We start from the raw sequence: 19,803 nt of genomic DNA on the forward strand, positions 1-19,803 counted from the left end.
AAGAAAAGCGAAGTAAAAACGTAAAGTGTTTGTTCTCACCGTGTTTGTTTGTCTCCGTGCACCGTTTGTTAAGTGTTAGTTCGTTTTGTCTGTCTATTTATTTTGGCTTAAAGTGCCGTGTCCTGTTTTGTGTTAAAACCTTTTATTTTCTGTGCTGTTTTATTAAATGCTGAGTGAAACCATTCGCTCAGCTCCACCAAACCACACCTCTCTGTCTGATTATTTCCTGCATCTGGTCTGACGCCACCCACTCCGACCGTCTTTGTGACACGTGGTGTCCTGCGTGGGATCTACAGCGCCTCCAGGACTCAGGCCAGAGCAGGAACCGCATTTTTGGATTGGAAAAAAAAAAAAAAAAAAAAAAAAAAAAAGAGAAAAAAAATAAAAATGGCAGAAGACGCCATCAAAGTGCGGGACTGGATCCTGGAAAATGCTGGGCTGGAGGCCCAGTCTATACCAGTAGCCATCCGGTTCCTGCGGTTGATGGACAGGGAGAGATGGGAGGCTTACGCAAGGGAACACACCCTAAGCACCTGGGAGGAAGGTGTGGAGTTGGTCCTCAGCTACCTGGAGGCGGTCATAACTACAACAGACCAGGTAGCAGGTCCACCAGCAGAGGAAGAATGCCTGCTGTCCCCGTCTCCACCAGCAGAGGAAGAATGCCTGCTGGTTTTGCCTCCACAGCCCAAGCGGGAGGAGCCAGAGCGTCCACAGCCCGAGCGGGAGGAGCCTGAGCGTCCACAGCCCGAGCGGGAGGAGCCTGAGCGTCCACAGCCCGAGCGGGAGGAGCCTGAGCGTCCACAGCCCGAGCGGGAGGAGACTGAGCGTCCACAGCCCGAGCGGGAGGAGCCTGAGCGTCCACAGCCCAAGCGGGAGGAGCCTGAGCGTCCACAGCCCGAGCGGGAGGAGTCTGAGCGTCCACAGCCCGAGCGGGAGGAGCCTGAGCGTCCACAGCCCGAGCGGGAGGAGCCTGAGCGTCCACAGCCCGAGCGGGAGGAGCCTGAGCGTCCACAGCCCAAGCGGGAGGAGCCCGAACGTCCTACGCCTGAGTGGGAGGAGCCCGAACGTCCTACGCCTGAGTGGGAGGAGCCCGAACGTCCTACGCCTGAGTGGGGGGAGCCCGAACGTCCACAGCCCAAGAGGGGGGAGTCGGTGCGTCCACAGCCCAAAAGGGAGGAGTCGGTGCGTCCACAGCCCAAAAGGGAGGAGTCGGTGCGTCCACAGCCCAAAAGGGAGGAGTCGGAGACCAGCATCCCCCGCAGCAATTTCGCTGCAGGCGTGGACCAGCAGGCGGTCAGCCGTGCCACTACCAGCAGGGGTGCTGACAGCATGGCCAGCCATGGGCCCACTGAAGCCTCCCTTCCCAGCCCGAGACTTTGTCCTGGACTGCTGGATTTTTAAGGGGGGAGGTGGCCGTTGAGGCCATGTGTGCTTTGCACAGGGGGGGATATATGTGGCAATGTGCCCCGCCCCTGTGTGCATATTATGTGTTGTATGTTGCGTGCGTGTGTTAATGTTGGTGTATAGATTGGTACACGGGATATAAACGGGTCTGTGTTTCACGTGTGATTTAAAGATGTAGATTTATATTTAGGCACGAGGAGGGCACAAATCACTTCACGTGCTGGTTAAATGTAATATGTGAGCACAGGGTTGCATGTAATGAATTCACATGCTGGGATTCAAGTGAATAATTAATTAGTAATTGAATCCCAGCACAACAGTATATATAGAGACACATAGCTCTCACTCGGGGTTGGGTGTTCGAGAGTGGAGAACGGGAGAGAGAGAGAGAAGGAGAAAGAAAAGCGAAGTAAAAACGTAAAGTGTTTGTTCTCACCGTGTTTGTTTGTCTCCGTGCACCGTTTGTTAAGTGTTAGTTCGTTTTGTCTGTCTATTTATTTTGGCTTAAAGTGCCGTGTCCTGTTTTGTGTTAAAACCTTTTATTTTCTGTGCTGTTTTATTAAATGCTGAGCGAAACCATTCGCTCAGCTCCACCAAACCACACCTCTCTGTCTGTTTATTTCCTGCATCTGGTCTGACGCCACCCACTCCGGCCGTCTTTGTGACAGGGGGTCAAACTATATATTTTGCCCCTCCATTTTTTGGTTTATTATAAAATAAACAATGGAAATAAAAATGGAAAAGTATTCAGAGGATAGGACACATTTATAAACAATCACAATAAATTCTCCCTACATGAACATACCCAAAGTCTGCACCGTGGCTAACGTTAGCTAACAATAAGAAAAAAACTTTAAGTGAATGTGAAGTCGGCAGGCATTTTAATTTATTTTTTATTACTTCCAAAAATATCTTTACGGTAAGGAAGAGAGAGTATCAGACCGTTATGAAAAATTAAATAGCAAGTTAACAGGTTAATGTTGCCGCGGGGTCATGAACAAGTTCAAGTTCAATCCCACCAAAATCTTTTATATTTTAACTTAGATTAAGCAGTAGTAAATATATAAAATAGTGGCATTTCAAAATCGCAGAAGCCTGATTTTACTTTAGTGAAAAAGTTGGCTACAATTATTTTTTTTATTTAAGACTTGTAACTTAGTTGATCTTTGCTGATATTATATGATATGTTCAGCAAAATTTCATATTGAAACGCGTGTGCTTACTAATCATTTAACATTTGTTTAAAAATAAACATTTAGGTACATTATGTCCCTGAATGACTGTAATTACTATATAATTGATTACTATAATCTCTTTCGGAGGAGTTGCAGGGTTCAAAATTAGCACCCTGGATTTGGTCTACTGAGGGTATATTTCACATACTAACCCAACCCAGTGGGTATTTACCTTCCAAAAATGTGTTTGACAGAGAGGTAAATTGGTAGGTTAGGTTGCTAAAATGGCGCTAATTCACCAGTCACAAACACGCATTGCAAGAGTGGATTCAACCGTACAACTGTTCTCTTGTTAACATATGAGCAGTGAACATTATTGATCTGCACTGCCTGTAATACTGTCATGAATCAACTGTTTCGACCAATTTAGTGTTTCAGCCAATTAGCACTAAGCATTGCCATGTGAGGGTGGGTGCTTATTGTTTCAACCTATCAGTACCAAGTATTGCCCTAGAATAAAGAGTTTAGTTTCCGAAAGTCTCATAGCAGCTGGTTTCACTGTGATAACTGAGCTCAGCTATGTCCGATGACAAAACGTGAAAAACATTCTCTGTATTATTATAGCATATACCTTTATAATTTGCTGCACAACAACAATATTATAAAACATTGGCCTGATCCTCATAAAAAACTTAGTAATGCATCAGTAACTACAAAATCGTTGGCCATAGTAGTATTAAATTTGTTAAAGTGCTGTGCACAGAAGCCATTACTCATACGGGTACTAGGATTGTATTAGGGAGTTAGGAGGGGCTTCGTTTATGTCACTCAGAAAGTGACCAGGTTATACCTTACTTTGACAACTATTTTGATCTTTTTGAAGTACAAATGTCTACTTTTTACCACTGGAAGTGGTCGGGGCTAAAACTGGAAGCCCTTAAAAATTGTATTGGTAATAGTCTTTATTCCAATTCCAGTGTATCACCAATTCTCAGAAAATCCACTATCATTGTTATGAATATTAATATATACTTGTTATTCGGCACACCCCAACTTTATTCAGTTGTTTTTTATTATTTCATCTTGCAAAAATCACTGAATATCTTGACTAGCATTACAATAAAACATTCTAAAATACTTATGGAAAATGCTGTAAGTGGAAAAGTAATGCATTATGGAGCTGTTGGGTATTACTGGGATTAGTGAGTGTGCATCTACTGGCCAGGCTGTGGCAATCCACATTTTGGTACAGGGGGTGGAACTGAAAGCAAATATTTGGCTAGACTGTGGCTTATGCAACACTCATGCCTGTTTCCCAGCCGGATGGCACACAATGTGAATTTTGAGATTAGCAGAATTATATAGAGAGCTAACTGATCATGCATTGCTGCATAAGATGTGCTTCATCACATTGCAATGAAAATATAATAAAGCAAGTGGGGTCTGGTGAAAGGAGGGCCTTTCTAATATTCACATATTGTTTTAAACATTTTAAGTGTGTTAACTACAGTTGTTCCACCCTCAGACATCCTTCTCTTTTAGAAATCATTTCAGGGTATTATGTGATGCAAGTGACCCTTCCAGATCAAAAGGTGCCTAAATCTGTGCTGGATTAGCCAGGATTTGTAATGGATTTGTAATGAAGTCAGAGAAGCACTTTTATCATTCCAGTTAACAATATTTCTTATTTATATTTATGAGGATATTTTTTTCAATGTTCTGGCTTTTTGTACATGGCCAAAAGACTGTTCTTTTCTTATTTAAGTTTTATTTATGTTTTATAAATTTAGTGTCCATTAATGTTTTCTCCTCACCGCTGCAATTCCCCACACGGCTCAGGAGATCCGAAGGGTATAGCTTGGGATACATTTTTGTTATTCCATTTCAGTTGGAGTCGGATAACATAAGTGGGATAACATACTTACCAGATTAGTTTTGAATGTGTCTTTCCTTACATTCCTATCCAGTGGTGTTCTGCTGAAATTCAGGACGGAGCTGCGCTTCAGTAGTTCAAACAATACTGCCACCAATACGTGTTTTATAGCCTGTAGCCCCTTCATTAACACCGATAACAGTAGGAAACAAAGAGAAAACAGACAGAGAGTTCAAGGTTCTATCTAAAAAGACAGCTGTGAAGAGGCCAGAAACGAGAAAGAATCTAAACGAAACAGAATTACCCAGCCTGACCTGAATAATTTGTTTGGTGTTTTGTATTTGTGATTTTTGTTTTTGTTTAAACCTTCATTTTGCTCTGTGAGCAGCGTTTTCGTTTAAATATTTATTTTATTTTTGTTATTTAAATACTGCAGTACTGCCGTGTGTGTTTTCTTCCTGCGTCTGGGCTGACATCACCACTTAGCCATCCTGTCACAAATGTGTATTGCGATTTCCTGAGTGTACAAATTATTGAAATCGCCTGTTTTTTTACTGTTGTTAGATTTGTGGCTATTAACTCTTTAACTATAAAGGTTACAGGTACATGCCATACATGAAATGAATGTGCACACACTAGGCTTTTCTTTAATTCTGTAATTAAGATGTATTTATTAACATGTTTTTCATGCATTGTTATTGAAGTATGCAGGACACATTTCAAGTTAATATAGAGTGTAATACTTATCATATGAATTAAACTGTAGTATATTATAAGACAAGTGTACTTTTCATGCCCCTTATTAGCATTTACCAATGTCTGCCTAGAACAGACAATATAAAATAGAAGAAAGTAGCAAGTACCGACAATGCTCGCTCTAGTCTGTCATGTCTGCGGCTTCAGATGAGTGTTTATGCATCCTGTTCCCAAAAAAACAGACACTGGTAAATATGTCTCATTCTCTCAGCAATATGTTTGTCTAAATTCTAGTTTTAGTACTGTACTACAAAATATCTTCTGGACATTTACCTAATGCTTTCAGTTTTATATCCCACTTGAAATGTAATGTTTACAATAACAGAAAAAAAGTCTACCATCATGAGTGATGGCAGATGGAATGTCTAGGTTATAGAGACACAGATGAGTGTACCAGCACATGGGCTACAGCAAACAATGTCATCTATTAGATTATATATATGGATTATTATTATTATGTGTAAATATGACGGCGTAGCCGTGTTATTGTTTATTTGTGTATTTAGTAAATATATGACGGCGAGAAGCCATAGCTTTTGTTTGGCAGCGTGGATGGGAAGCCCCATCCACAATTAAAAACCTTGTGTAGAAGGTGGTCACCTCCATAAAAGCCTGCAGCTCTCTGCACTCTGGGTGGGTGTTCGAGAGGAGGAACGAGAGCAAACGAGAGGAGAAAGAAACAGAGATTAAAATAAACATAGGATCAGTGAAAGCAATCTGCCGAGCCTGACCTGTGTTTTGTGTTCGTGATTTGTTTTATTTAAACTTTTTTTTTCGCTCTGTGAGCAAAGAGTTTTTTTGTTAAAACCTTTTATTTTATTTTTGGTATTTGTTAAAATAAAATGGCACAAGCTCCTTTGCACCTGCAGTACTGCCTTTGTCTTGTTCCTGCTTCTGGCCTGACGTTACCACTAAGCCACCCCTGTGTGTAGTTTGTGTTATATGTTGTATGTGGTGTGTTAATGCTGTCTGTTATAGGTATTATTGAAGTGGTACACAGAGTGTGGGTTATGTAGCACAGGTGTGTAAGAATGTGCCGTGGCCAAAGATGGTGTTCCAGGGTCGCGCACGGACAACAGAAGTTTTTTTTTTTTTTTTTCCAAAGTCTCAGAAAATTGAACAGAACTAAGTTATAGCAAAACAAAATAATAAAAAAATAAATTATATATATATATATCCTAAGTGTAGGATGATTCACCTGTTTTTAGCAGGAACAGACAAGCGTAGTTGGGGCGGGTTTAAAGTATTCATTACTAATCAATGATAGATGCAAGTCAGGAAGGCGGGACATTGCCCAGCAGCACTGGTAAATGTTTTTATTATTGTTTTTGTAGTAGGTTTTATTTTTTTAAATGTGAAAAGGGTAACGTCAACGTGAATAGATGAACCATTTCCACAGTTTTTCCGGTGTTTTCCGGTGTTTATGGCTATCCACCGATTTAATTTATTTTTTAATCGGGTTTATCGGTTAAAACCGAAAATCAGAAGTCCTATTTATAACAAATAAAAACAGGTCTCCCCAAAAAGCAAGGAACTTAATTGCAAAAAACTATGTTAATGCAGTAGTTAGGGTTGAACTCATCACTTCAAAATCAAGGAAATGTGGCATTAAGGTTTTTAACCCTAACTCGCCATTCCCACCCCCACACAAGCATCCAAAGGAAACAGACAACACAAGCAACAGCAGGCTGCCATTATAAGGTAAGACATAGAACATGCAACTCTTTCCAGATGACACAAGAGACATCCATCATCATGGTCCACCGGTGCTGTAGCAATGGGTATACATGTACACTTCAACACGTACTCACTCACTTCAGACTGCAGAACCGTATCATCTTTACAAAAATAGAACTATATTTGCAGTCCATGCCTGGTATGAGGAGATGGCTGCCAAGTGCACTTTGAGGGTCGTCAACAGTAGGCCCGAGTGGGAGGGACCAGATACAGGATGCTCTCCACTGGGCAGGACAGGGGGTCTAGCTCCATGCCCTGACACCAAATAGAAAATCTCTTCAATTTGAAGGCATAGCACTGGTGGGTTGACTGCTTTGGAGAGGCCTGAACGACATGTAGATAATATTCTTTTTCCCCACCCGGGTGGTATCCTCCTCAGCACAGGCCTGTGATGTCTGAGGGGAGGTTGGTGGGTTGTTTGATGTGCATCATATACCACTCCTAGAACTATGGTTACATGTGAGTAACCCTCATTTCTAGGGACATGGATAAGGTACACGATCCACACTTATGGCAGACTCCTAGCAGTTCTCTGGGAGGAGGGGTTAACGGAGCACACCTACTATTTAGGAAAAAGAGACTGCAGAACCAAGGCTACAAGACAAGCATCTCAGCATAACTCTAGGTCAATATGGTAATTGCAGGTACAGGTGTGTGTTTACTTGCAGGTAGCAGCACTGCAGATTTCTGGATAGGAATGTCCCTGAAGCAGTCACTGAGGCAACAGTATATCGGGTGGAATGAGCCTTATCCCTTTGCAGACGGCCCGTTATAAATTTCAGATGAATTCGTCTGTTGAAGTAATTGCACACAATGCTGTGACAAGTAGCAGCAGTCAGTCCGGTCTGTAGTCCAAGATCGATATTTTTATTTTATTTTCAACAAGTGCAAAGAATTAAGTGACTGCATACTAAATTGCCCAAAATGTTTATAAACAAACAAAACATTTACTGTAGTTAAATTTCGGTGCGACGAACTTTAGGCATGACAAACCAATCAAAATGTATTCCACTAAAGAGCCTAACCAATATAGGAGTATTTCAATATCTATGGTTGCAGGTTTACTCAAGATTACAGTAGACCATGGCATCAGAGCGCAATATTTTACCGGTGAGCTTTCTAAATCGTTTTGCAAGACCCAGAGCGCTTACCGATCCAAAACGAAATATAATAATTTTTTTTATAGAAGATGTTGATGGAGTGAAGATTTTGAAGTAAGAACATAAGAAAGTTTACAAACGAGAGGAGGCCATTCAGCCCATCTTGCTCATTTGATTGTTAGTAGCTTATTGATCCCAGAATCTCAGCAAGCAGCTTTTTGAAGGATCCCAGGGTGTCAGCTTCAACAACATTACATTACAAGTAGATGAGCCTGGGAACATTCCAGTTGTGCTTGTTTAGTTTTCAATAGATGTTAGTTATGTGAAATAAGCCCTGATTAAAAATATACTAATGTGTTTATACATAGTAAATTGTACAATTGTTTAGTGAAAACTAGTGTGTTACACTTAGAATAATGCATCAGTTAACTCTGTTGTTTGTGTAAAGGGCTATTCACACTAAAGTGTTTTTTCACTGCGTTTTTTTACGGCTGACGTGTCGCTGCTAATTGTGTACAGACTTGCGTGTCAAATATCACAGGCAAGATGGGGGAACGTCTGATTTATAGCTGTGCAGAATATCTTGTTCTTGAAGATAAGCAGCACAAGAAATCTTGATAAATACAAACAGAAATTATGGGAAAATATGAGGAAATCGGAAAGTAAGCACTATTGATATGTTAAAATAAACACAGTTTTGACAACAGGTTTTCGTTAAATGTCCGGGTGTAGCTTATCTTAGTGCATACCATGAGATACCGCGGGCCATTATTACATATAGACTGAACTACAAAACAGAGTCATGTATCTAATTATATCCAGTAGCATACGCAGGTAAGTGGTATTGATTTTACAGTAAATTAAACTGTCTAAAACGGTTTTATGTCAATCATATATGTTAGTATACGTGTATTTTTCCCCCCAATAATGTAAAAACACTATGTGCTGTCTGACGTTACATCTGCATTGACAGTACCATCTTCCTGTATTGTTTATTAAAAAACATCAGGATGCATCAAAATGATTTCGTTTGGTAGTCCTGTCTGCACTTCTAATTTTGCCAATAACATTGTTGAGATTATTTCTTACCAATAACACAATTTGAGATTATATAAATATATACAGTATATTTCAGCTCTTGCACAAGACTCTGGTACTCCCCTAGGGTTTCCCGTTGCTTGTTATTATAGGATGAATCCACAGTCTTCTCTTTCTTTCTCTTCTTTGGAGCAATAACCATGCAGCAGCTTGCCCCCAATTCAGATTATATCCAAATGTAGCAGGACAGGGTGGTGATCGTGGCATTTTTTTTTGTCCAAAATCAAACCTGTTTCGATTATTTTTTTTCTGCAGCGAATTTCGCATTTATTTTGCAGTGATACGCTCAAGTGTGAAAGGTAGTATTTTTTTTTTTTACATTATTGGTTCCTTTTTTGCCATTTATTAATTTGGTCCAATGCAGTATATTACTTGTATAGCTATTAATTATAATGTAGTATTTATTTATTTATTTATTTATTTATTTATATTGAAAACATGTTTCAATATTCTTTGGACAAAGTGCACTTTAAGCATTTTCCTGAAAAAAAGTTTGGAAATCTGAATTTTTTTTATTTTTTTTTTATGTTTGCTGTTGCTCAGACATTATTTGTATTCTAACAAATGTATGTACATAAGTATACTGATAATATTTGTTATGAATGAAAAATATTTTTAAAGCAATTTAAAAAAAGAATTGTGTGTGTTTTTTCTACTTTTGCTTTTGCTTTCTAGTTGGGTAAATTTAGATTTTACTTAATGTCAGAGTGTAACCCTTGGTATTTTCAGGTTCTACAGACACTCAGCTTTTCAAAAAGGTATCACACTCTATGCTTCAAATCAGCATTCCTCATTATATGTCCCGCGGGCCAAAAGTGGCCCACCAGCTGCCTCTGTATAATCCTGTTGTGTTTTGTACATCTTTATTATATTACAGTACTTTTTTTCAGTACGTACTTGTGTATTTTTCATTCCCATTTCACCAGCTCCACTGCCGCTTTTACCCGCCTATTCTTTTTTTGTTATTCAGCCAATCACAAAATCTAAATAAATAAATCCTACTCTTCTTATTGGTTGTTGCTCGAGAACCGCGTGACCACACGTCAGTTCCCGTTGGCATCAGTACAGCGGTGATAACTACTGAGGTTTGTAATTTGAAAAGGGATTGAAAGCAGCCTTAAAAAATAGAGCGTTTTTTAATTCGCAAAAAATGAACAAACTATGAAAATGAAGAGCTTTCTACTTAAGCCACCGATACTGCTCCCAGTCAAAGTACAACAAGCGAGTCCCCAGCGCTCTCCGATTCTGAAGACGTTTCATGCCAGGCAGCAAGTCCTCACATTCAACCGACACAAGTAAGGCACACATGTGTGAGCAGTAGGCCTAATAAAAATGATTCTCTTAAATACAGAAAATTTAACTCTGTCTGGGAAGATAAGTTTTTCTTTATCGAGTTAGAAAATAAACCCATTTGTCAGAAATCCGTGTCAGTCATGAAACGGAGCAATCTGGAAAGGCATTTTAAAACAGTGCACTATTCAGTCTGCTTTCCGATGGGATCTATAATTAGAAAAGAGCAAGTAAAGAAACTGAAAACATCCCTGAATTACCAGGAGCAGTTGTTAACTCAGGCAACTGGGCAGGAATCGGTTGTTACTGAAGCGTCTTTTCAAATTATATGGATTTTAAATCAAACATAAGAAAGCTTTGAGTGTCGCGGAAATCATAAAGGAGTGCTTCATTGAATCTGCTAAAATTCTTTACGATAACTTTCCAAACAAAGAAAAAATACTGAAAGATCTGTCTCTTGCAGCTATTTGACAGTACAGCTACAAGACAATGCGGAGATCTTGGTTCTGATGTATTTGAACAGCTGATCACTGACTTGAACGAGGCGCCTTGCTTCAGTATAGCACTGGATGAAACAACCAATGTCCGAAATATTGCACAGCTACTTGTATGGGTACGTTTTCCAAAACAGTCAGATGGTGTGTTTCAGGAGTAAATGCTGTGTTTACTGCCTCTTGAAGGCCACACTCAGGGGTGATATGTATGTGAGAAGCTGACAGATTTATTTGATGATCGTAATGTACAGTGTGATAAGCTAGTTTCAGTTTGTACAGACGGAACGCCTTCAATGACTGGATGTGAAAATGGTGCAGTGTCGCTGCTCAGACGAGCCAAAGGTGTTGGAAAGTTTATTTCATACCATTGCATAATTCACCAAGAGGCTCTGGTTGCAAAGATAAAAGAAGGGGAACTCTCTCAAGTCATGGATCTTGTGAAAACAGTAAACTACCTGCGTGCACAAGCCTTAAACCACTACCTCTTCCGTGAGTTTCTCAGTCACTACGATGCAGAGTATAACGACATCATTCTGCACAGTGAGATTCGTTGGTTGTCTCGTGGATGTGTACTTGAGCGTTTTTTGTCTGCTTCCAGTAGTTCTGGATTTTTTGACCGAGCAAGGCAAAAACAAAGCAAAGTTTTCCGACCCTAACTGGATATTAAAACTAGCTTTTCTCACAGATATGACTGAATCTCTCCCTGCAAGGAAAATGTAAAATGGTGAGTGACATGCTGCAGTGTGTGCTTTCCTTCCAAAGCAAAGTGCTGCTTTTGATCAGCAACTTGCAAAGCACAGAGTTCACACACCATTTCTGAACGACCTGATCTGAAGGATCACTACAGACCTTACGTATTTGGGACGTACAGACGTGCTCAAATTTGTTGGTACCCCTCCACAAAAAACGAAGAATGCACAATTTTCTCTGAAATAACTTGAAACTGACAAAAGTAATTGGCATCCAGCATTGTTTATTCCATATTTAATAGAAATCAGACTTTGCTTTTGATTTTTTTATTCAACATAATATTGTAAATAATAAAACAAATTAAAATGGCATGACAAAAATGATGGGACCGCTAACCTAATATTTTGTTGCACAACCTTTAGAGGCAATCACTGCAATCAAACGTTTTCTGTAGTTCTCAATGAGACTTCTGCACCTGGTAACAGGTAGTTTGGCCCACTCTTCCTAAGCAAACTGCTCCAGCTGTCTCAGGTTTGATGGGTGCCTTCTCCAGACTGCAAGTTTCATCTCTTTCCATAGATGTTCGATAGGATTCAGATCAGGACTCATAGAAGGCCACTTCAGAATAGTCCAATGTTTTGTTCTTATCCATTCTTGGGTGCTTTTAGCTGTGTGTTTTGGGTCATTATCCTGTTGGAGGACCCATGACCTGCGACTGAGACAGAGCTTTCTGACACTGGGCAGTACGTTTTGCTCCAGAATGCCTTGATAGTCTTGAGATGTCATTGTGCCCTGCACAGATTCAAGGCACCCTGTGCCAGGCGCAGCAAAGCAGCCCCAAAACATAACCGAGCCTCCTCCATGTTTCACTGTAGGTATGGTGTTCTTTTCTTTGAAAGCTTCATGTTTTCGTCTGTGAACGTAGAGCTGATGTGACTTGCCAAAAAGCTCCAGTTTTGACTCATTTGTCCAAAGGACATTCTCCCAGAAGGATTGTGGCTTGTCAATATGCATTTAGCAAATTCCAGTCTGGCTTTTTTATGTTTTTCTTTCAAAAGTGGAGTCCTCCTGGGTCTTCCATGGAGCCCACTTTCGCTCAAAAAGCGACAGATGGTGCGATCAGAAACTGACGTACCTTTACCTTGGAGTTCAGCTTGTATCTCTTTGGCAGTTATCCTTGGTTCTTTTTCTACCATTCGCACTATCCTTCTGTTCAATCTGGGGTCGATTTTCCTCTTGCGGCCGCGCCCAGGGAGGTTGGCTACAGTTCCATGGACCTTAAACTTCTTAATAATATTTGCAACTGTTGTCACAGGAACATCAAGCTGCTTGGAGATGGTCTTGTAGCCTTTACCTTTACCATGCTTGTCTATTAGTTTCTTTCTGATCTCCTCAGACAACTCTCTCCTTTGCTTTCTCTGGTCCATGTTCAGTGTGGTGCACACAATGATACCAAACAGCACAGTGACTACTTTAATCCATTTAAATAGGCTGAATGACTGATTACAAGATTGGAGACATGTGTGATACTAATTAAAGAAACTAATTAGTTTGAAATATCACTATAATCCAATTATTTATTCTCTTTTCTAAGGGGTACCAACAAATGTGTCCAGGCCATTTTAGAATATCTTTGTAGAATAAGCAATAATTAATCTCTTTCCATAGCTTCTTTGCTTTATTCTATGACATACCAAAGGCATGCAAGTATACATGATAAAATAGCTTTTAATTTCATCACTTTTCAGGAGGAATGAAGCATTATTTCAATGAGCTGTAAGGGTACCAACAAATCTGAGCATGTCTGTAAATGACTCAACTGAGGGAGAGGTTTGAAGCACGATTTGGTGATTTTTGCAATAGGAAGGTTTTGTTCTATTTTTTGCAAAATCCTTTTGTTGTACCAGTGAGAGCCACCTCTACTGAACTGGCACAAATGGGGGCAGCAACTGCCAATTCAGACTCTAAACTTTTGGAACTTCAAACTGACTTTGACATTCAAGCGATACATTCAACATGCTCCGTTCCTGAATTCTGGTTTAAAGTACCTCAAGAAAAATACCCCACATTGGTATCCTGTGCTTTTGTTTGGTAGCACATATGTGTGTGAAGCCAGCTTTTCGGCAATGAACTCAATAAAGAACAAGCACTGTAACAGACTGAGGCACAACCACCTGCAGCATTGCCTGCGCGCCGCAACCACCTCCTACGAACCACGTTATCAGAATATTACAAGCAAGTCCACTCGTTTCCGAAGTTCCAACGAGTCAAGGTAAGTTAAAAACGTATTCCATTTTTAATGTTTGGGGGTAAGGGGGTTATAATATGTATATGTGGCTCACCAATGATCGCAGAGTTACTTATGCGGCCCTCCACAATATTTTAGTGGGGAACCCTGCTTTAAATGGATATGTACACTAACTCACATAAGCTAAAACCCTGCCAATCACGTCTCAAAAAGGTAAAATTTTGTGTAAAATCAAGACCATACATGATATTAAAACAATTCTTTCAGATTTCTGTTCTTGAGGTTTGTGGCAACCACTGATAACTTTACATATTTTAAGTAGGAGACCTGTAACACTTGAGGAGGACATTTCTGAAAAAGAAAAAAAAGAATTTCCAAGTGTATTTTTTAACTTTTGTTTCACATTCAAACTAGGCCAATGTAAGTTATACTTGATCATATAATGAGACCATTATTTAGTAATCAACCTAACAGCTTTTTAGAAATGTATTATACTGTATATTTCAAGTAGATGTCTGGTTTGATACATGTCCTAAAGTTAAGTCATGTCAGTCAGCCCTCAAAAAGGTAGAATTCTCACAGTCCGCAAAGGGTTAAGCCTCGTTGCAGGTTCCCTACCAGCAAACCTATATGGTTATTTGAATGCTCTGAAATGCTAGAAAATAGTCCTTTTTAACGTAGTGCATTGAGACATGTCAGTTACTTTGATACTTGCATTAAGATCAGAAGTGCATACAAATATAGTTCTATTTTTTTGACGGCGATCTCGTTCTGCAGCCTGAAGTGGGTGTTGTGATATAAGCCCCCAGCCAAGGCTGGGTTGGCGCCCTTTAAAGTACATGACCCAGAAACTGTAAGTTTAAGAATTTTTGTGCACTTCTATTATTTACACACAGTAAAACAAAAACAAACAAAACAAAAGCCTAACTCCAGCTGGGCGCACTTGCCAAACTTGAGTTTTTCTCAAACTAAAGGGTTGGGACAGAAGTCATTTTCCCAACAAAACCACTCCTTTAAATTTACTAGGCTGGGCAAATCCTTCCCTGATTTTTAAACTAGACTGGACAGCTAAGGTGTTTACCAGTCACAAAACATATACTCTTCAAGTATAACCACACGGTACCGTCTTTGATGTACACACAGTCCTTCTGGCTTGTACACACCCTGGCAATCCTCTCCCTAATGGAGCTTCAAGCTCCCTTTTTATATCATGTGGCGGTTCCCAATTAGCACACATTATCTAATTTGGGAAGAGCCACATTCTCACATGTATTTGGCAGGGATAGGAATTAACCCCATCCCTGCCAACCACCACCAAAGCATATGACCCCAACACTTTATTTACAGACAGGGCTCTGACCCGCCACAGTGTGTATGTGTTGAACTGTACATGTATATCCATTGCTACAGCACCGGTGAACCATGATGATGGATGTCACTTGTGTCTTCTGGAAAGTTGCATGTTCTATGTTTTACCTGATGACGGCAGTCTGTGGTTGCTTGTGTTGTCTGGTTCCTTTGGCTGCTTGTGTGGGGATGGAAGTGGCGAATTAGGGTTAAAAATCCTAACGACACATTTCCTTGCTTTTGTGGTGATGAGTTCAACCATAACTGCTGCATTAATGTAGTTTTCTTTTTCAATGAATATATATATATATATATATATATATATATATATATATATATATATACACATATATATATATATACATATATATACACATATATATATATATATATATATATATATATACACACACACATATATATATATATATATATATATATATATATATATATATATATATAATACATGGATGAAGGCTATATTTGCATCCTGAGCCATTCGAAAAAAAGGCATAATACCACAGGAGAGATGTCAAAAAGTGATAATTCCTCTAGAGGAAAATATACTTGAACTTTGACACATTCGACTCCTCAAGACCATCACTTTCAATTGAAACACAAAATGTCTCGTTTTCAATCACTCAACAACACCCACAGTACAGAAATGTTCATTAATGACCAACAAATTGAGAATATGTGAAAAAAATGATGTAACAAGGTAGCAATCATCCAAATAAAGCTGAATCACTAACGGATAACGACACAGAACGTCTGTACAGCACTGAAACACTACGTTTAAAAAAACGGAACTGTACTGCTGAACCTCGTCTTCTTTAACATTAGCATCACAAGGGTATCCATGTATTATAAAAAATAATAGATGAGCCTCTTCAGTGAGTTACAGGAAAACAATTTCATCTCTGGTTTCTGTGACAGTTTATAAATTACTCGACCTTCGTTCTCGTAATTTATGATGTCACAGAAACCCTAGATGTAATTATTTTCCTGTAAATCACTGAAGCCTGTCTATTTTATTATATATATAGTATATATAATTTTATTTTTTTAATTACTTTAATGATTGGAATTCTACATTGCAGTTCCCTGCGACTTTGATAAAAAAGAGAGAAACAAAATAAAAAAGATGTGGTGTTATTCTACTGTATTAAATCATTTTCGGAAACAGTTGTAGCAAAATGTCGATGGGCTGTTTATTGAACAGGGCAGTTTTGAGGATACCAATTTAATAAGAAATGTTTCCTGTTTTTCTGCTAACTGTTCACAGCAGTTGAAATGCGATGCACTTGTTGTGTCTCTTGCCCCAGAGGACCAGCCAGACAGACTTACTCAAGCTTCACTTGAACACAGAAATGAAAATCAATAAACAATTTGAACTTCTCAGAAAATATTTTTTCTCCTCTAATGAATATACAAGCTTGGTTACAGCTTCATTTAAAGGTTGAATTTACCCTGTAGATGTGTTTTTCTTTCTTGTGCAACTGAACACGACAAACACACAGACACACATACATTAGAAGTGACATGTCTCAAGGGAAGACCTAAAATACTGATTTTCAAGAACTGTTAGGCCTTTATTGCATATTCATAGAGCAATACCCTATAATAATGTATGATTTAAAATTAAAATTGTATGTGTTATTAAAGTTAACAGCAACAGCTTGAAGTAAGAGAGGATCTGCACCCAATTACTTTATTATCATTTGATTTTAAATTTTTTTGTCAACCACTGTATTAAGATAAAATAGAATGAAACAACAATTTTAACACGTCAAGCTTTTCTCCTAAGTTATTACTGCTTTACATAAATCCTTTTAAAAAAATGTACAGTATTTGCACAACCAACATTTCCTTTTTCAGTGCCAAGACTCAATGAAGAAGAAAGAAAGAAGCGTAGAAGCAGGTATCTTCTAACACGTACTCTCCAAAACACTCCACACTCAACCACTACTAGCATACAGGCAACTCTTCCCAACTCTGCAACAATGTAAAACCAGAAGGAGTCCTGACCAATCAGAGGACTGCCAGCACGCCCCCCCCGCCCGCCGCCCCCCGCATCCTGCCAGGTGTGTCCAGTGATCCCCAAGGCGCCTTTCCAGCGCTTGGCAGGGTCATAACTGGTGCAGAGTTACATGAATAGTCAAAGAGTGGGGAATAGGACTACAAACAGGGAGCACAGCTGTGGGTTCGTGCAACCCAGTCCTGCACACAGCTCTGCAGAACACAATAACACAGTCCCCCCACCAGCTCCTTTGTTACAATATTATTATAAATTAATGACATGTTTGTGGAGTTTGGGGGCTGGATTCACTGTGGTTAAGAGACAATTTTGCTTGAAGTATTTCCTTTAATATCAATTTCTACTTTGATATGTGATAGTGATGTCTCTTCAACATATCACTAATGAAGTGCCAGGCTACAAACAAATGTTCTGGCAGCATTGCAACAAGACATCCTGCTAAATTCAGGATACATAAATGTTTGTTTTAGTATTAATTGGTAACTGTAACTAGTAATTGTAAGTAAAGGGTCAGCTTTTGGTTTGAGGGGCACATTCTCATACATTACCAGGTGGCAGTAGTAAGTACCATTATGTTATCACTACTTAATCCAACAGATTCAAAGTCTAATGAATTATAAATATATATATATATATATATATATATATATATATATATATATATATATATATATATATATATATATATATATATATCAAATATATCAAATATATAATTTCTTTATCACTATATAGTTATTAATAAATACTTAGTAGATACCAAATACACTGTAGTGTACAAAGTGAGAGACTGCTCTCCCATGTACAGCAATAACAGAACAGCAAGTATGTCAGACATTAAAATGGTTTTATTTTACTTAAAACCATGTATTGTTTTGTTTTAATTTAAGTAAAGCTCTGGTGTTTGTGGTATTGTAATACACAGTGTGGTTTCAAAGAGTTGCTCAAGCACAGCTGCATTTGACAAACCACCTCAAGAAGCCAAAAGATGACCAGGGAGCTTCTCACCACACTGTGACAGGATACAAGAGACATTTCTGGTTTAAACTCAACCAGATCATTTTTAACAGCCTGGTTCAGAAGCACAATGCCTTTGCCTTCCACCAAGCATTTCTGCTGAGCTGCATACCAATGACTACATCATCTACATCATCCTCGATTGTCATCTTCCTAACACCATGAGGAACTTTCTTCATACTATATGAAGTGAAGACTACTAAACTATGTGGCAACTACAACTTTCTTTAAACTTTGATTGCAAAAACCTAACCGAGGAACAACTAAACACATTGGCTAAAATCTTAAAAGAGCTGAAGGCCTGTCTAATTGCAAGAATGAAGAAAACATCTGCATTACAGCAATAGAAAGACTGAACCCAATTTATGTGATATAATAATACTTTTTATTGAAATACAAATTGTGTGGGTGAATTTTAGATAAATTGTTTGTATATAAATCTCATAGTAGTGGTTAGGGCTCTGGACTCTTGACCGGAGGGTTGTGGGTTCAATCCCAGGTGGGGGACACTGCTGCTGTACCCTTGAGCAAGGTACTTTACCTAGATTGCTCCAGTAAAAACACAACTGTATAAATGGGTAATTGTATGTAAAAATAATGCGATATCTTGTAACAATTGTAAGTCGCCCTGGATAAGGGTGTCTGCTAAGAAATAATAATAATAATAATAATAATAATAATAATAATAATAATAATAATAATAATAATAATAAATAAATCCATGTCATTAAATGCTAGTATAATTAACTTTGGATGATTCATACATTCTTTCCTGTTTTTATATAAATGTATCTTATATTGAACGCATCAGTCTATGCTGAATCAAATTGTTTAAACTAAGAACTTAATAATGATTTGAGACAATTACTGTATAATCTATATTACTTTAAATATTCAATCAATGTATTATCTGTATTAGATCTTGAACTTATGTGATTTATGAAGTATTTAAAAACAGATTTGCAAATAAAACAAGCATGTCTAGTAAAACATGGCTTTGGAGTCACAGACAACTCTTAAATAAACAAACAGTCTTTATTTAGCACATCTCCACTCTAGCACGCACCTGCCATTTCTTCCTGAGCAATATCTGACCCTTCCTCACCAACTACTCCATGCAACTTCTCATCCAGGTCCTGGTACTCTCCCGTCTAGACTACTGCAACTCCCCCCTGGCCGGCCTCCCTGCATCCACCACCCATCCGCTCCAGCTCAACCAGCACTCTGCTGCTCGCCTGGTGTTCTCTCTGCCTCACTTCTCCCACGCTACTCCACTGCTCCGGTCACTCCACTGGCTCCCGATCATTGCACGCATCCAGTTCAAGACTCTTGTACTCGCCTACTGATGCCTTGACCAGACTGCACCCAGCTACCTCCAGACCCTCATCTCTCCCTACACCCCCACCCGACCTCTCTGCTCCTCCTGCACTAGAAGACTGGCTGTACCTCCGCTACGCTCCCCTGCCTCCAGAGCCCGCTCGCCCTGCAGTGGTGGAACGACCTACAGATTTCAGGACTGCCCAGTCCCTGACCACC

Source organism: Acipenser ruthenus, chromosome 6, assembly GCF_902713425.1.
Source record: "Acipenser ruthenus chromosome 6, fAciRut3.2 maternal haplotype, whole genome shotgun sequence".
NCBI lineage: Eukaryota > Metazoa > Chordata > Actinopteri > Acipenseriformes > Acipenseridae > Acipenser > Acipenser ruthenus.